The sequence below is a fragment of the Sphaeramia orbicularis genome, unplaced genomic scaffold (assembly GCF_902148855.1).
Source record: "Sphaeramia orbicularis unplaced genomic scaffold, fSphaOr1.1, whole genome shotgun sequence".
NCBI lineage: Eukaryota > Metazoa > Chordata > Actinopteri > Kurtiformes > Apogonidae > Sphaeramia > Sphaeramia orbicularis.
In genome coordinates, this window is record NW_021941602.1 from 105622 (window position 1) to 124123 (window position 18502).

The window sequence follows — 18502 nt, forward strand, 5'->3', positions numbered from 1 at the left end:
TTGTTGCTGTAGTTGTAAATGTGTTGTTTTTCTGTGCAGTGCATTGTGGGTATTGTTGCTGTAGTTGTAAATGTGTTGTTTTTCTGTGCAGTGCATTGTGGGTATTGTTGCTGTAGTTGTAAATGTGTTGTTTTTCTGTGCAGTGCATTGTGGGTATTGTTGCTGTAGTTGTAAATGTGTTGTTTTTCTGTGCAGTGCATTGTGGGTATTGTTGCTGTAGTTGTAAATGTGTTGTTTTTCTGTGCAGTGCATTGTGGGTATTGTTGCTGTAGTTGTAAATGTGTTGTTTTTCTGTGCAGTGCATTGTGGGTATTGTTGCTGTAGTTGTAAATGTGTTGTTTTTCTGTGCAGTGCATTGTGGGTATTGTTGCTGCTAGTTGTACATGTGTTGTTTTTCTGTGCAGTGCATTGTGGGTATTGTTGCTGTAGTTGTAAATGTGTTGTTTTTCTGTGCAGTGCATTGTGGGTATTGTTGCTGTAGTTGTAAATGTGTTGTTTTTCTGTGCAGTGCATTGTGGGTATTGTTGCTGTAGTTGTAAATGTGTTGTTTTTCTGTGCAGTGCATTGTGGGTATTGTTGCTGTAGTTGTAAATGTGTTGTTTTTCTGTGCAGTGCATTGTGGGTATTGTTGCTGCTGTTGTAAATGTGTTGTTTTTCTGTGCAGTGCATTGTGGGTATTGTTGCTGTAGTTGTAAATGTGTTGTTTTTCTGTGCAGTGCATTGTGGGTATTGTTGCTGTAGTTGTAAATGTGTTGTTTTTCTGTGCAGTGCATTGTGGGTATTGTTGCTGCTAGTTGTAAATGTGTTGTTTTTCTGTGCAGTGCATTGTGGGTATTGTTGCTGTAGTTGTAAATGTGTTGTTTTTCTGTGCAGTGCATTGTGGGTATTGTTGCTGTAGTTGTAAATGTGTTGTTTTTCTGTGCAGTGCATTGTGGGTATTGCTACCATATTTGTACATGTGTTGTTTTTCTGTGCAGTGCATTGTGGGTATTGTTGCTGTAGTTGTAAATGTGTTGTTTTTCTGTGCAGTGCATTGTGGGTATTGTTGCTGTAGTTGTAAATGTGTTGTTTTTCTGTGCAGTGCATTGTGGGTATTGTTGCTGTAGTTGTAAATGTGTTGTTTTTCTGTGCAGTGCATTGTGGGTATTGTTGCTGCTAGTTGTAAATGTGTTGTTTTTCTGTGCAGTGCATTGTGGGTATTGTTGCTGTAGTTGTAAATGTGTTGTTTTTCTGTGCAGTGCATTGTGGGTATTGTTGCTGTAGTTGTAAATGTGTTGTTTTTCTGTGCAGTGCATTGTGGGTATTGTTGCTGCAGTTGTAAATGTGTTGTTTTTCTGTGCAGTGCATTGTGGGTATTGTTGCTGTGTTGTACATGTGTTGTTTTTCTGTGCAGTGCATTGTGGGTATTGTTGCTGTAGTTGTAAATGTGTTGTTTTTCTGTGCAGTGCATTGTGGGTATTGTTGCTGCAGTTGTACATGTGTTGTTTTTCTGTGCAGTGCATTGTGGGTATTGTTGCTGTAGTTGTAAATGTGTTGTTTTTCTGTGCAGTGCATTGTGGGTATTGTTGCTGTAGTTGTAAATGTGTTGTTTTTCTGTGCAGTGCATTGTGGGTATTGTTGCTGTAGTTGTAAATGTGTTGTTTTTCTGTGCAGTGCATTGTGGGTATTGTTGCTGCTGTTGTACATGTGTTGTTTTTCTGTGCAGTGCATTGTGGGTATTGTTGCTGTAGTTGTAAATGTGTTGTTTTTCTGTGCAGTGCATTGTGGGTATTGTTGCTGTAGTTGTACATGTGTTGTTTTTCTGTGCAGTGCATTGTGGGTATTGTTGCTGCTGTTGTACATGTGTTGTTTTTCTGTGCAGTGCATTGTGGGTATTGTTGCTGTAGTTGTAAATGTGTTGTTTTACTGTGCAGTGCATTGTGGGTATTGTTGCTGTAGTTGTACATGTGTTGTTTTTCTGTGCAGTGCATTGTGGGTATTGTTGCTGTAGTTGTAAATGTGTTGTTTTTCTGTGCAGTGCATTGTGGGTATTGTTGCTGCTGTTGTACATGTGTTGTTTTTCTGTGCAGTGCATTGTGGGTATTGTTGCTGCTGTTGTACATGTGTTGTTTTTCTGTGCAGTGCATTGTGGGTATTGTTGCTGTAGTTGTAAATGTGTTGTTTTTCTGTGCAGTGCATTGTGGGTATTGTTGCTGCAGTTGTAAATGTGTGGTTTTTCTGTGCAGTGCATTGTGGGTATTGTTGCTGTAGTTGTAAATGTGTTGTTTTTCTGTGCAGTGCATTGTGGGTATTGTTGCTGTAGTTGTAAATGTGTTGTTTTTCTGTGCAGTGCATTGTGGGTATTGTTGCTGTAGTTGTAAATGTGTTGTTTTTCTGTGCAGTGCATTGTGGGTATTGTTGCTGTAGTTGTAAATGTGTTGTTTTTCTGTGCAGTGCATTGTGGGTATTGTTGCTGCTGTTGTACATGTGTTGTTTTTCTGTGCAGTGCATTGTGGGTATTGTTGCTGCTCTTGTACATGTGTTGTTTTTCTGTGCAGTGCATTGTGGGTATTGTTGCTGTAGTTGTAAATGTGTTGTTTTTCTGTGCAGTGCATTGTGGGTATTGTTGCTGTAGTTGTAAATGTGTTGTTTTTCTGTGCAGTGCATTGTGGGTATTGTTGCTGTAGTTGTAAATGTGTTGTTTTTCTGTGCAGTGCATTGTGGGTATTGTTGCTGTAGTTGTAAATGTGTTGTTTTTCTGTGCAGTGCATTGTGGGTATTGTTGCTGTAGTTGTAAATGTGTTGTTTTTCTGTGCAGTGCATTGTGGGTATTGTTGCTGTAGTTGTAAATGTGTTGTTTTTCTGTGCAGTGCATTGTGGGTATTGTTGCTGTTGTAAATGTGTTGTTTTTCTGTGCAGTGCATTGTGGGTATTGTTGCTGCTGTTGTACATGTGTTGTTTTTCTGTGCAGTGCATTGTGGGTATTGTTGCTGCTGTTGTAAATGTGTTGTTTTTCTGTGCAGTGCATTGTGGGTATTGTTGCTGCTGTTGTAAATGTGTTGTTTTTCTGTGCAGTGCATTGTGGGTATTGTTGCTGTAGTTGTAAATGTGTTGTTTTTCTGTGCAGTGCATTGTGGGTATTGTTGCTGCTGTTGTAAATGTGTTGTTTTTCTGTGCAGTGCATTGTGGGTATTGTTGCTGTAGTTGTAAATGTGTTGTTTTTCTGTGCAGTGCATTGTGGGTATTGTTGCTGCTGTTGTACATGTGTTGTTTTTCTGTGCAGTGCATTGTGGGTATTGTTGCTGTAGTTGTAAATGTGTTGTTTTTCTGTGCAGTGCATTGTGGGTATTGTTGCTGTAGTTGTAAATGTGTTGTTTTTCTGTGCAGTGCATTGTGGGTATTGTTGCTGTAGTTGTAAATGTGTTGTTTTTCTGTGCAGTGCATTGTGGGTATTGTTGCTGTAGTTGTAAATGTGTTGTTTTTCTGTGCAGTGCATTGTGGGTATTGTTGCTGTAGTTGTAAATGTGTTGTTTTTCTGTGCAGTGCATTGTGGGTATTGTTGCTGCTGTTGTACATGTGTTGTTTTTCTGTGCAGTGCATTGTGGGTATTGTTGCTGCAGTTGTACATGTGTTGTTTTTCTGTGCAGTGCATTGTGGGTATTGTTGCTGTAGTTGATGTGTTGTTTTTCTGTGCAGTGCATTGTGGGTATTGTTGCTGCAGTTGTACATGTGTTGTTTTTCTGTGCAGTGCATTGTGGGTATTGTTGCTGCAGTTGTAAATGTGTTGTTTTTCTGTGCAGTGCATTGTGGGTATTGTTGCTGTAGTTGTAAATGTGTTGTTTTTCTGTGCAGTGCATTGTGGGTATTGTTGCTGTAGTTGTAAATGTGTTGTTTTTCTGTGCAGTGCATTGTGGGTATTGTTGCTGTAGTTGTAAATGTGTTGTTTTTCTGTGCAGTGCATTGTGGGTATTGTTGCTGCAGTTGTGCATGTGTTGTTTTTCTGTGCAGTGCATTGTGGGTATTGTTGCTGCAGTTGTGCATGTGTTGTTTTTCTGTGCAGTGCATTGTGGGTATTGTTGCTGCAGTTGTGCATGTGTTGTTTTTCTGTGCAGGTTCAGTGTTTGTGCTGTTCGTGTTCATTTGGACTGAATGTGTGTGTGTCAGTGTTTGTTGTCCTTTGTTTGTCTGTTTGTGTGTTTTGTGCAGCTGCAGCAGGAGTCCCAGCCACAGGAACAACTCTGGCTTTTACTGATCACATAAGAATGTTTTAATACTATATGAAACTTTAAGCCTTACTAAATTAAAAGCACTTCCTGTCCTGGCAAATTACCCCGAGCTAGCTTTGTCTTCACTTTCAGCTGCGCTACAATAGATTAAGTTGAATAATTTTACAAAGCAATTAATATTACAAAAAGATTTGAATTTAAATCAACTCTGGATTGAGTCCAATGAACTGATGATATTCAGTTTAATGATTCTACAAAACAACTGACATTATAACACATTTTCAGTTAAATTCACTTGTCATTTAGTGTGTTGGACTTAAAATAATAATTCCATTCAAATCAAGCTTTTCAGTTTAATACTCTCCAGTTTTCATTACTCATTACTGACATTTTTTAAAGCAGCGAGTTACCTGAGATTTTTTAAGTCAACTCAACTTACCCGGTCTGACCGTGTGTCATTAAATAAACCAAAAGTCACAAAGTCTGACCTGACACACAAGCAAGCTGACGATGGACCACCAAAGCAGGAATTAGAGAATCCAAATAAAGGTGTTTGACTCAGTACTTTTAGAAGGAAGTCCAGTGTAAGTGTGAGGGCACTGGGTGTTTTTATTTTTTTGTTTTATTTTATTTTATTTTATTTTATTTATTTTTATTTTTATTTTTATTTTTTTTTTGGGGGGGGGGGTTAGATCTGCCCCAGCAGCTGTCAGGGCTTTTACAACTTTAACATCCTGCCACACTAGCTTCAGTTTGGAATGATCATCTAATGCATAATTATGTCCTTCATGTGAATGATACACTGTGGAAAAAAAAACAAAACAGGAAAATATCAATGAAATGACAAAAACAGACTGATTTTACATGTCAAATGGAAAAGAACAGGAAAAAACTGCAACTGTGAATAAGCATAAAATGTACATTTTTTAAAAGATTTTTTTTTCTTTTTCCACAGAAAAATACAGTTAAAATACATTTGCCAATGTATCATAATTTCACAAATATTTCTTTAAAAGTTTAATACTGTAAAAAAAGATATTAAAACCAGATAAAATTACTGACAATTAACGGTAACAGAAGTATTAGTTCTGTCAGTTGAACCAGACTTGTTTGTTCATTGACAAATATCTTGTGTAATTACAGGAGGTTTCACAACACAAATGTTGAATAAATGTATTTTTGTGAATGTATAACATGTATAAGCACTGATAAACTGTCCAAATACAGTTTTTATCAGTGGATTGGACAACTGAGTCTCACTGAAAATTATTTATATATATATTTATAGGGAATTGGATTGTTTTAATACATGGAAATATTCTTTATTAAACATTAAAAAGTCAAAAAATATGCAAAATCTCATGTAAAGTTAGGACAAAAACTGTATTTGAATTATGGAAAATTACTGTATTTTTATGAGATGGTTATTTTCTGTTATTTTACAGTATTTTTTCAGTGCCCCTGCTGCCGGAATAATACTGTTTTGTTTGTTTGTTTGTTTGTTTGTTTACAGTGTAGTGATTTCTCAGTCATGTTATGTTCACCACTGTTTTCATTCAGATCTAAATGGCTCTAGTTTTTTTAAAACATATTCTTGCCGTGAATATTTTCTCCTGTTTTTTTTTTGTTTTGTTTTGCTTTTTTTTTTTTTTTTTTCTAGGTCTAATTTGACCTTAAGTTAATTCACTGAAGTCAGTGAAAATAAAAGTGAATTAAAGTGGAAATTGATGAAGCAGAAGTTGACAATGTACAAAAAAATTCTCAGTATTTCTACTCCAGTACTATTATTATAGTAGTATTTTAGTCTAGTATTAAAGTACACACTTGACTTAGTTTTCGGATGCTTCTTCTCCAGTACAGACCTCAGATCTTTCCCATTACAATTTTTTTTTTTTTTTTTTTTTTAATTGACTTATTTCAAATATGGATATGATACAAGCTTCCTGATTACTACTATTTGACTTCTTTACACAACATAATATAGAAATGAAAATTCAAGGAAGCAAAAAATAATGATACACGCATAAAGAAAAAAAGTCATGTTCAAAAAGGAGTGAGAAGAAGCAGAGCTTATATTAGCTCTGACCCCTGGGTCTAAACCAGCTATATGTACATATATACATACACATACATACACCCATATACGTACACATCTGTCTAGCTATACATACACACACACACATATATACATACATATATATATATATATATATATATATAGATATATATATAGATATAGATATAGATATAGATATAGATATATACAGGGTGGGGAAGCAAAATGTACAATATTCTGAGGCAGGGATTGAAAGACAGTGTATGACCAATTAGTTTATTGAAAGTCATGAGAATTTATTTGCCACAAGAAAATGTCCATAATAGAAAATGTTTTTATTCTATGTGTCCTCCTTCTTTCTCAATAACTGCCTTCACACGCTTCCTGAAACTTGTGCAAGTGTTCCTCAAATATTGGGGTGACAACTTCTCCCATTCTTCTTTAATAGTATCTTCCAGACTTTCTGGTAATAGTTTTGCTCATAGTCATTCTCTTCTTTCCATTCTAAACAGTCTTTATGGACACTCCAACTATTTTTGAAATCTCCTTTGGTGTGACGAGTGCATTCAGCAAATCACACACTCTTTGACGTTTGCTTTCCTGATTACTCATATGGGCAAAATTTAATGAAAAGGTATGGATAATAGTGTTAGGTATGATTATGACATCAGTATATGTTTGGGTTCAAAACAACTGACGTAGTGTCTGCTGAGAAAAAACAACTACATGTTCAGTGTACATTTGGCTTCCCCACCCTGTATACATATATATATATATATATATATATATATATATATATATATATATATATATATATATATATATATATATATATATATATATATATATACACCAACATATACATCCATACACATATATGCATATATGTACATATACATCCCCATGCACATACACTTACATATACATATATAAATTCATATATACACAGTTCCATACATACACATATACGTTCATAGTCTTCTCTGCCTTTAATCCCTGTTCCATATGAATGAGTAAATGACAGTAGTCATTAATGAGAATTATTAATTCTAAGTGCTGAACTAAATATTAGTGTCCATGTTGTTAAACTGGTTCATGTTTGGACTTCACTTCTGTTCCTCCCTCAGTTTGTTCCATAGTTTAAACACCAGAAAAATAGATCAACACAAACTTTTGAAGGTTGTTGTCCTGAAGAATGAACTGATTATCTTTATATACATGGTGCACTTTTACTGCTTACTCAGTCCATTCTGATGCTAATATTTAGTATTTTAATAACATTTTGAATGTTGTATTTTTACTTTTCCCAGAGTATTGTTAGGATGTGATATTAATATTAATATTATACTTATTTAACAGATCTGAATCCCTCATAACTGGAATAAGACCATCTGAGTGGGACTTCAAAGCTGCAGATCAAGTGTTGATGCATCCACATTCATCATGTTTTTACAGAACGAGGTGGTGGATCCCATCACAATAAACTGTATTCATAACAGAATGACTCAAATATAAGTACTTTAATACTCCTGAGTGTGAAAACCCATCATCACTGAATACAACACACAGTTTGGTCCAGTCACATGTCAAAGGCTGAAAACTACAGTTAATGGGATCACATGTTGAACATGTTCAAAACACCTCCAAGTACATTCTATGTGCTTTCAGTAGTACTCAGTAGTAGTACACTGAATACTTCCAGATGTAGTAGTCATAGTATAAACACAGACACACTGACCTTCAGAGGGAATTCCTTTATCTGATCCAGTGTCTCTTATTCTGTCGTCTGCAGCGTAAACACTGGAGTAAAGGTTTTGTTTGGTCAGTGTTTGGACCGACTCACTGTCACCTGAGAACACTGTGTGTGTGTGTGTGTGTGTGTGTGTGTGTGTGTGTGTGTGTGTGTGTGTGTGTCATGTGTTGCCACAGTGACGTCTTTCCCTCCCACTGTGAGCTCCCACGTTTTTTCAGCCAGTGGAGCGTCTGTCTGTGTTTACCCTGTTTGAACACATACATACAGTGGATGTGGAACACATACAGTATATAAACACATACAGGGGTTATATACTCTATGTGGAACACATACAGTATATAACCACTGTATGTGTTTATATACTGTATGTGGAACCACATACAGTGCTTATATACTGGATGTGTTCCACATCCAGTATATAACCACTGTATGTGGAACACATACAGTGGTTATATACTATATATAACACACAGTATACAGTATACAGTATATAACCACTGTGTGTGGTTATATACTGTATGTGGAACACATACAGTGCTTATATACTGGATGTGTTCCACATCCAGTATATAACCACTGTATGTGGTTATATACTGTATGTGGAACACATACAGTATGTTCCACATACTGTATGTATGTATAACCACACTGTATGTGGTTATATACTGTATGTGGAACACACACAGTGCTTATATACTGGATGTGGAACACATACAGTATATAACCACTGTATGTGGTTATATACTGGATGTGGAACACATACAGTGGTTATATACTGGATGTGTTCCACATCCAGTATATAACCACTGTATGTGGTTATATACTGTATGTGGAACACATACAGTGCTTATATACTGGATGTGTTCCACATCCAGTATATAACCACTGTGGTTATATACTGTATGTGGAACACATACAGTGGTTATATACTGGATGTGGAACACATCCAGTATATAACCACTGTATGTGGTTATATACTGTATGTGGAACACATACAGTGCTTATATACTGGATGTGGAACACATCCAGTATATAACCACTGTATGTGGTTATATACTGGATGTGGAACACATACAGTGGTTATATACTGGATGTGTTCCACATCCAGTATATAACCACTGTATGTGGTTATATACTGTATGTGGAACACATACAGTGCTTATATACTGGATGTGTTCCACATCCAGTATATAACCACTGTGGTTATATACTGTATGTGGAACACATACAGTGCTTATATACTGGATGTGTTCCACATCCAGTATATAACCACTGTATGTGGTTATATACTGTATATAACTGTATATACTGTATGTGGAACATACCACATATACTGTATGTGGAACATACCACATCCAGTATATAACCACTGTATGTGGTTATATACTGTATGTGGAACACATACAGTGCTTATATACTGGATGTGTTCCACATCCAGTATATAACCACTGTATGTGGTTATATACTGTATGTGGAACACATACAGTGCTTATATACTGGATGTGTTCCACATCCAGTATATAACCACTGTATGTGGTTATATACTGTATGTGGAACACATACAGTGGTTATATACTGGATGTGTTCCACATCCAGTATATAAGCACTGTATGTGGTTATATACTGTATGTGGAACACATACAGTGCTTATATACTGGATGTGTTCCACATCCAGTATATAACCACTGTATGTGGTTATATACTGTATGTGGAACACATACAGTGCTTATATACTGGATGTGGAACACATCCAGTATATAACCACTGTATGTGGTTATATACTGGATGTGGAACACATACAGTGGTTATATACTGGATGTGTTCCACATCCAGTATATAACCACTGTATGTGGTTATATACTGTATGTGGAACACATACAGTGCTTATATACTGGATGTGTTCCACATCCAGTATATAACCACTGTGGTTATATACTGTATGTGGAACACATACAGTGGTTATATACTGGATGTGTTCCACATCCAGTATATAACCACTGTATGTGGTTATATACTGTATATAACTGTATATACTGTATGTGGAACATACCACATATACTGTATGTGGAACATACCACATCCAGTATATAACCACTGTATGTGGTTATATACTGTATGTGGAACACATACAGTGCTTATATACTGGATGTGTTCCACATCCAGTATATAACCACTGTATGTGGTTATATACTGTATGTGGAACACATACAGTGCTTATATACTGGATGTGTTCCACATCCAGTATATAACCACTGTATGTGGTTATATACTGTATGTGGAACACATACAGTGGTTATATACTGGATGTGTTCCACATCCAGTATATAACCACTGTATGTGGTTATATACTGTATGTGGAACACATACAGTGCTTATATACTGGATGTGTTCCACATCCAGTATATAACCACTGTATGTGGTTATATACTGTATGTGGAACACATACAGTGCTTATATACTGGATGTGGAACACATCCAGTATATAACCACTGTATGTGGTTATATACTGGATGTGGAACACATACAGTGGTTATATACTGGATGTGGAACACATCCAGTATATAACCACTGTATGTGGTTATATACTGTATGTGGAACACATACAGTGCTTATATACTGGATGTGTTCCACATCCAGTATATAACCACTGTGGTTATATACTGTATGTGGAACACATACAGTGGTTATATACTGGATGTGTTCCACATCCAGTATATAACCACTGTATGTGGTTATATACTGTATATAACTGTATATACTGTATGTGGAACATACCACATATACTGTATGTGGAACATACCACATCCAGTATATAACCACTGTATGTGGTTATATACTGTATGTGGAACACATACAGTGCTTATATACTGGATGTGTTCCACATCCAGTATATAACCACTGTATGTGGTTATATACTGTATGTGGAACACATACAGTGCTTATATACTGGATGTGTTCCACATCCAGTATATAACCACTGTATGTGGTTATATACTGTATGTGGAACACATACAGTGGTTATATACTGGATGTGTTCCACATCCAGTATATAACCACTGTATGTGGTTATATACTGTATGTGGAACACATACAGTGGTTATATACTGGATGTGTTCCACATCCAGTATATAACCACTGTATGTGGTTATATACTGTATGTGGAACACATACAGTGGTTATATACTGGATGTGTTCCACATCCAGTATATAACCACTGTATGTGGTTATATACTGTATGTGGAACACATACAGTGGTTATATACTGTATGTGTTCCACATCCAGTATATAAGCACATCCAGTGGTTTTAAACAGGTTTAGGGCTCAGACAGCTGACAGCTGTCTCAGTTTGGACTGGACACTGTTGTATATTTGAGTAAACGTGTGGTATTGTTTGCTTCGGTGAAGTATCCCACATTAAAGTGTATGAATAATAGTGACGAGTAAAGGCTCTGCAAAATGTCACCTATAGTTCAGATACAGCAGACAGCACAATAATAAGTGGCCCACTGAATTCAAATACTCTAAACAGATCAAATACAGTCACCTGTTTACCTGTTGAATGTAGTCCAATAACCTAAACTCTCCTGTAATGCTAATACTTTACACTCCTCTAATAAAAGTAGTTGGATACATTCTTCCACTGTCTGGTTCTTGTCTACTTTATCAGTTTATATTCTCACTTCCTGCCTGTTTTTATCACTTCCTGTTCTTTCTTTTCTGTCTAGACCGATGTTTAGTTCCTATGGTTTCGCTGACACAACATGAGCTCACATTAGATCCATGAAAGAACATTAGACAAATGTTATCGTGCTGTGGGTCAGCGGTGGAACATGTCAGTCCGGGGCTGGGGGCGGTGCACATGACCGGGCCCTTTAAACCTAATAAAGTTTGTAATTACATCACGTAACAACATACACATGCACACAACAGCGGCTCTTACAGGCGCTACTACAGTTTTGACACACAACTCAGAGAATGGAATAGTAAGGGTTCAGCACCACGGACAGCGACCACGTCATTTTGACATCAGTCAAATGGACATGAACATCACATCAGTCTGACAAACACTGAAACCAAACACTTCAGCTCCTGACAGCACAGCAGGATACTGGATCAACAGCTACAACGTTTTAGAAAGCTGGCACGGCGCCCCACAAGTTCCCGTACCTAAACAGTAGTGGACCTACTCAGGCCTGTTTAAAGGGCACATGGTGAGCCTGCGCTCTGTGAACTCATTTACTCTGCACCGTACGTCCAACCTACAAGAACAAAGTCAGTCTTTTATAGTTTTACCGACCATGACTCAAAAGGCTGAAGCAGCTTCTGGAAGCACAAACACACTGCACTCATTATATGAAAGGAACGCAGGACAGTTTCACCATGAGAAAATTCATTCCATTGGAAGTTAGTGTCAGGCCTGATCCTCGGTCTGGGCCCCCTAAGGCCCAGGCCGGTGGACCGCTGCCCCCCCCAGCCCCCCCCTGAAGCCCCGCCCCTGCTGTGGGTGTTGTGTATATACTGTCAGGTGGTGCAGACCGTCTGTACTCCAACCCCTGCACACCTGAGCCCTTCACAATGACTGTGTTTATATTCATATTAACCCGTTCATGCATGAATTATGAAAACCTTAATCAAGATTTTTTTTCCTCTTTAGGCCTGAAAAAAAACAATGTGATTGAATATTTTTTTATGAACCTATTTTTGATGGAGTTCCAAAAATGTCCACTCAGCTGGACACCATGCATTTATTTTTATTTTTATTTTATCTTTATTTATCCAGGGAAGCACTGAAGAACAGATTGTTATTTCCAAAGGCAGCCTGATGATCATTTACTGACATACTGTGGGAAAACTATGACATACTTTTTTTAAAAAGCTGTTAATCTGTTCTCACATTTGAACAAACTAGAACCTCCTGAGACCCAGCGACGCATCTGTGTCCTCTGCACAGGACAAGAGTTTGACAGCTTTATAAAAAAAAAAAAAAAAAAAAAACCCAAAATGCTGTCCACTGCAATGGGCATTCTATAAATTAAAAAAAAAAAAAATTCTGAAGAAAGTGTTGCATCATGCTGTTTCCAATCTGGACAATTATTCAACGTAAAAAAAAACCTAAACTTTTCCTTTTCTGGGTCTCAGGAGGAAAACACTAGTTATTACACACCCAGATATGCCAAAAAAAAAAAAAAAAAATTTTAAAATAAGTTAAAAAAAAACAAACGGTTAATTACAGTCTAATAAGAATTAGCAATTGATTTACACTCAAATATTTTCCAGCAGATCAGGTTTATGTAGAACAGGAAAGTTACAGGCAGTAAGTATGAATGTACATGGATTATTATGGGATGGTGCATTAGTGTCCACTGTGTTGGCTGATCTGGAACTGAAACAACCAAACCCAGGAATATACAAGAGAACAGCTGGAGAAGAACTGACCACTGGACTGACCACTGAACTGACCACTGGAGTGACCACTGTGCATGAATATACAACGGAGCCGAAGTTGTCAGAGGTTGTGGAATAAAAAATCCAATAGTTGAAAAAAATTCAATATTTGAGATGTAGTGGGTTAGAAGCATACAGTAACAGAAAACTGAAATACTCCAGTCAAGTACAAATACAATATAGACTTATAAACAGTGAGTGTGGGAGTTTTACAGTTCTACATTTTATATATTGACAGGAATCTGCGACATTTTGAGTTGTTTCAAGTAACGTGTGTTTATAAATACTGAAGATTTGGAAGAGCCATGTTTTATCATGTCCTTATTTTGTCATTTTAGTATTTTATAATTGCAAGAATAAAATGATTTTACTTGTAACTAGAGATTATAGACTGTGTTAAGATGTCTAACATGTTGTAATTGCCAGTAGATCTGTTCCTCCAATACCTGCATCAGTTTATGATAAAATGAACTGAAAGAGGAGCAGAAAATACTGAACTGTTGAATACACTAATGTGTAAACATGTGGGCATCGAAACATCATAATGTATGTACAGGGTGGGGAAGCAAAATGTACAATGAACATTTAGTTGTTTTTTCTCAGCAGACACTACGTCAGTTGTTTTGAACCCAAACATATACTGATGTCATAATCATACCTAACACTATTATCCATACCTTTTCAGAAACTTTTGCCCATATGAGTAATCAGGAAAGCAAACGTCAAAGAGTGTGTGATTTGCTGAATGCACTCGTCACACCAAAGGAGATTTCAAAAATAGTTGGAGTGTCCATAAAGACTGTTTATAATGGAAAGAAGAGAATGACTATGAGCAAAACTATTACCAGAAAGTCTGGAAGTGGAGGAAGCAACAAAAAACGTACCAAAGCTTTTATTAAAGCTCTCAAATCCAAAATCCTACAGGATCCAACCAAATCCATGAGAAAAATGGCAATTGAACTTGAGGTAGACAACAAGACCGTTAGAAATGCAGTAAAATATGATTTGAAGTTCAAATCTTACACAAGAACACCAAAACACTTGTTGACAACAGCAACAAATCCAACTTTAGCAATTTTTGGGAATCATGTTTACGGCCGCCTTCTAGCCCAGATCTAAACCCTCTGGATTCTGCTGTTCGGGGCGTTTTAGAACATGCACCAATAGAACATCACACAGCAATGTGGACTTTCTGAAAGATACTATTAAAGAAGAATGGGAGAAGTTGTCACCCCAATATTTGAGGAACACTTGCACAAGTTTCAGGAAGCGTGTGAAGGCAGTTATTGAGAAAGAAGGAGGACACATAGAATAAAAACATTTTCTATTATGGACATTTTCTTGTGGCAAATAAATTCTCATGACTTTCAATAAACTAATTGGTCATACACTGTCTTTCAATCCCTGCCTCAAAATATTGTACATTTTGCTTCCCCACCCTGTAATTCTAGCATGAATATGGAATATATATTGTGTTCTATCAGGAATATGTCATATATCACCAGAATAGTTGTCAGACATATATATATTTCTTAAAAGTGTATTTGCTGCTCTGACATTTTTTGTGTAAAGGTTAACTTTGGGACATGCTGTCCTTATATCGTATGCCATTTTTATTGTGATAAAGATACAAAAACAAAAAGATCATATTTGAAAACCACAGACTCTAGGCTTTTTTCTGATGTATCACATGCTGCAGTTGCCATGGGATAAATGTCTACAACACCTACTGTATGGAAATTTGTGTCAAAAACGAACCACAGGAGCAGTGGAAAATATGGCGGTTCGGAGTACATGAGGAAACATGAGGTCCAAAAGTAGAGTGGGAACGAGCTGCTTTAGTGGTACCACTCAAAGTCACATTTAGGACACCACAAAGGTTCAACAATATCGGGGGGGGGGGGGGGGGGTTGCATGGTAGGCTCCAGGCTCCAGGACTAATACAGGCTGTTTATTAGTGTTCCAGCCCTGACTGTTTAAACCTCAGTAAAGACTGAAACTGTATTTATGGATACATACTGTTACATCATAATTAAAAATATACCAACAAAAGGGTGTTTATGTGCAAAAAAACCCTAAAAACTTCATCTGTGGTTTTGTAAAGAAGCTACTTTTCATAGGTTTCTGACAGGAAAGGGAATCTCTATCCAGTCTGTCTTTATTCGTGCTATTACTCATCCACAAGCCCAGGTGAATTCTGCCATCTAGTGTTGAACATAAGTAATCACATTACAAATGAGCCCAGGTGAATTCTGCCATCTAGTGTTGAACATAAGTAATCACATTACAAATGAGCCCAGGTGAATTCTGCCATCTAGTGTTGAACATAAGTAATCACATTACAAATGAGCCCAGGTGAATTCTGCCATCTAGTGTTGAACATAAGTAATCACATTACAAATGAGCCCAGGTGAATTCTGCCATCTAGTGTTGAACATAAGTAATCACATTACAAATGAGCCCAGGTGAATTCTGCCACCTAGTGTTGAACATAAGTAATCACATTACAAATGAGCCCAGGTGAATTCTGCCATCTAGTGTTGAACATAAGTAATCACATTACAAATGAGCCCAGGAGTTTCCCTCTGATAACAGGAGTCAAAGAGCTCCAGCTGAGCAGAGGTCACACATCTACAGGGGTTGGACAAAATAATGGAAACACCTTAAAAAATCAACAAAATATAATTTCATATGGTGTAGGTCCGCCTTTTGCGGCAATTACAGCCTCAGTTCTCCGAGGTATTGATTCATCCAACTTGTGAATTGTTTCCAATGGAATTTTCAGCCATTCTTCAGTTCGAATACCCTCCAACTCTTTTAGAGACGATGGCGGTGGAAATCGACGTCTTCCTTGAATCTGTAAAACTGACCATAAATGCTCAATAATGTTGAGGTGTGGGGACTGTGGCAGCCATACGAGACGCTCAACTTCATTAGAATGTTCCTCATGCCATTCTTGAACAGTTCTAGCTGTATGGATTGGGGCATTATCATCTTGAGGTGAAGGTGTTTCCATTATTTTGTCCAACCCCTGTATAAGGAAACACAGTGAAGTCACACAACAGTTCCTGATTTGGCTTCAGTCTGACCCAAAGTCTGATTCTGTTTTTTTTGTTTTTGTTTTTTTAATTCATCATCATCATCATCGTCATTATTATTATTATTATTATTATTATTATTATTATTATTATTATTAATAATAATAATAATTTGAATTTATTTTATTTTTATTATTATTTTTATTTTTAAATTATATATATGTATGTATGTATGTATGTGTGTGTGTGTGTGTGTGTGTGTGTGTGTGTGTGTGTGATGTCATCATGTCCATACATGTGCTGATGTCAGATCTTCTATATTTGTGCCAAGTTGGAAGAAAATTGAAACAAAATCTTTGTTTTTATAGACATTTAGGTAATATAAGTAAATGGGAGGAGCTAAAAGAGTTTAAACGTGTGCCTTCTGACCCACTGTTCCACATGTGAACACATCTACTCCTCATCACTGGTGATCTACAAACCACATCTGCTCTGAATTCAACCAATAGTTTAGCTGCTAAAGTGTAAACAAACAAACAAACAAAGATCAATGTAGAAGCACTGGGAGAGCGCACACCTCCGCCAAGGCACATCAGTGCCCCCCTCACCCCCACCAACATTTATGAATTGTTCCTCGTGCCAGTGTCAGCATGTACTGAACTGTCCATCCAAATCCGTCCTTAACTTTTGGACTTATCTTACACACACACACACACACACACACACACACACACACACACACACACACAGACGAGTCAATTAGTTCCTTGGCGGAGGTAAATTACAAAGCGCTCGTGGAGCGCAGACCTCCGCCAAGGCACATCTGCCTTCCAGGGCGGACTTCCAGGTGTCCCCGCCCCTCCGGTACACGCAGCTGCATAAACCCAGTGACTTCCGCAGAAAAAACCCACTAACACTTCCTGGTTGTGGACTGTTCCTACTGTCAGCTTCAGCTTCAGCTGCAGCTTCAGCTGCACAAGTTTATGTAGAACTGCAGGGAAAGTGTTTACCTGTGGACAGGAGGAGTGGACACAGCAACACACACAAGGAAAACAAGAGTTCAACAAGAAGAAGAAGAAGAAGACAGAGGAGGCCACTCATCTGAAGACTGAAGGTAAAAGTGACACTTTTTTAACTCTGAGCTCCGACTGAACAAGTGACTGAAGAAAGTACTAACAGGGTTTATGTACTCTACTGAGTACAAATACTACTGTGTATGAATACTACTGAGTACAGATACTACTGTGTATGAATACTACTGAGTACAGATACTACTGTGTATGAATACTACTGAGTACAGATACTACTGTGTATGAATACTACTGAGTACAGATACTACTAGATACTACTGTGTATGAATACTACTGAGTACAGATACTACTGTGTATGAATACTACTGAGTACAGATACTACTGTGTATGAATACTACTGAGTACAGATACTACTGTGTATGAATACTACTGAGTACAGATACTACTGTGTATGAATACTACTGAGTACAAATACTACTGTGTATGAATACTACTGAGTACAGATACTACTGTGTATGAATACTACTGAGTACAGATACTACTGTGTATGAATACTGCTGTGTACAAATACTACTGTGTATGAATACTACTGAGTACAGATACTACTGTGTATGAATACTACTGAGTACAGATACTACTGTGTATGAATACTGCTGTGTACAAATACTACTGTGTGTTTGAAGAGCTGGAATACAGAACAGAGTTTAGAAGGAGCTTAAACGTGGACACATCTGTCCTGAGGTCAAAGTTCACTGAGGAGTAGACAACAGGTACTCCATTACTGCAGGAAAAGTACACTGAGGGGACAGGTACTCCATTACTGCAGGAAAAGTACACTGAGGGGACAGGTACTCCATTACTGCAGGAAAAGTATACTGAGGGGACAGGTACTCCATTACTGCAGAAAAGTACCCTGAGGGGGACAGTTACTCCATTACGCAGTAAAAGTATACTGAGGGGACAGGTTACTCCA

The 18502-nt window shown here is 37.3% G+C and overlaps 1 protein-coding gene across 1 annotated transcript in view; it reads left to right on the forward strand.

Moving 5' to 3' along the window:
* Positions 1-17437: 17437 nt before the first annotated feature.
* LOC115416416 (arfaptin-1-like) overlaps positions 17438-18502 on the forward strand; it is a 45528-nt gene continuing 44463 nt past the window's right edge. The window contains exon 1 of the mRNA XM_030130184.1: positions 17438-17612. The gene's annotated coding sequence lies outside the window, so the exon portion shown is untranslated. The remainder of the gene's footprint in view (positions 17613-18502) is intronic.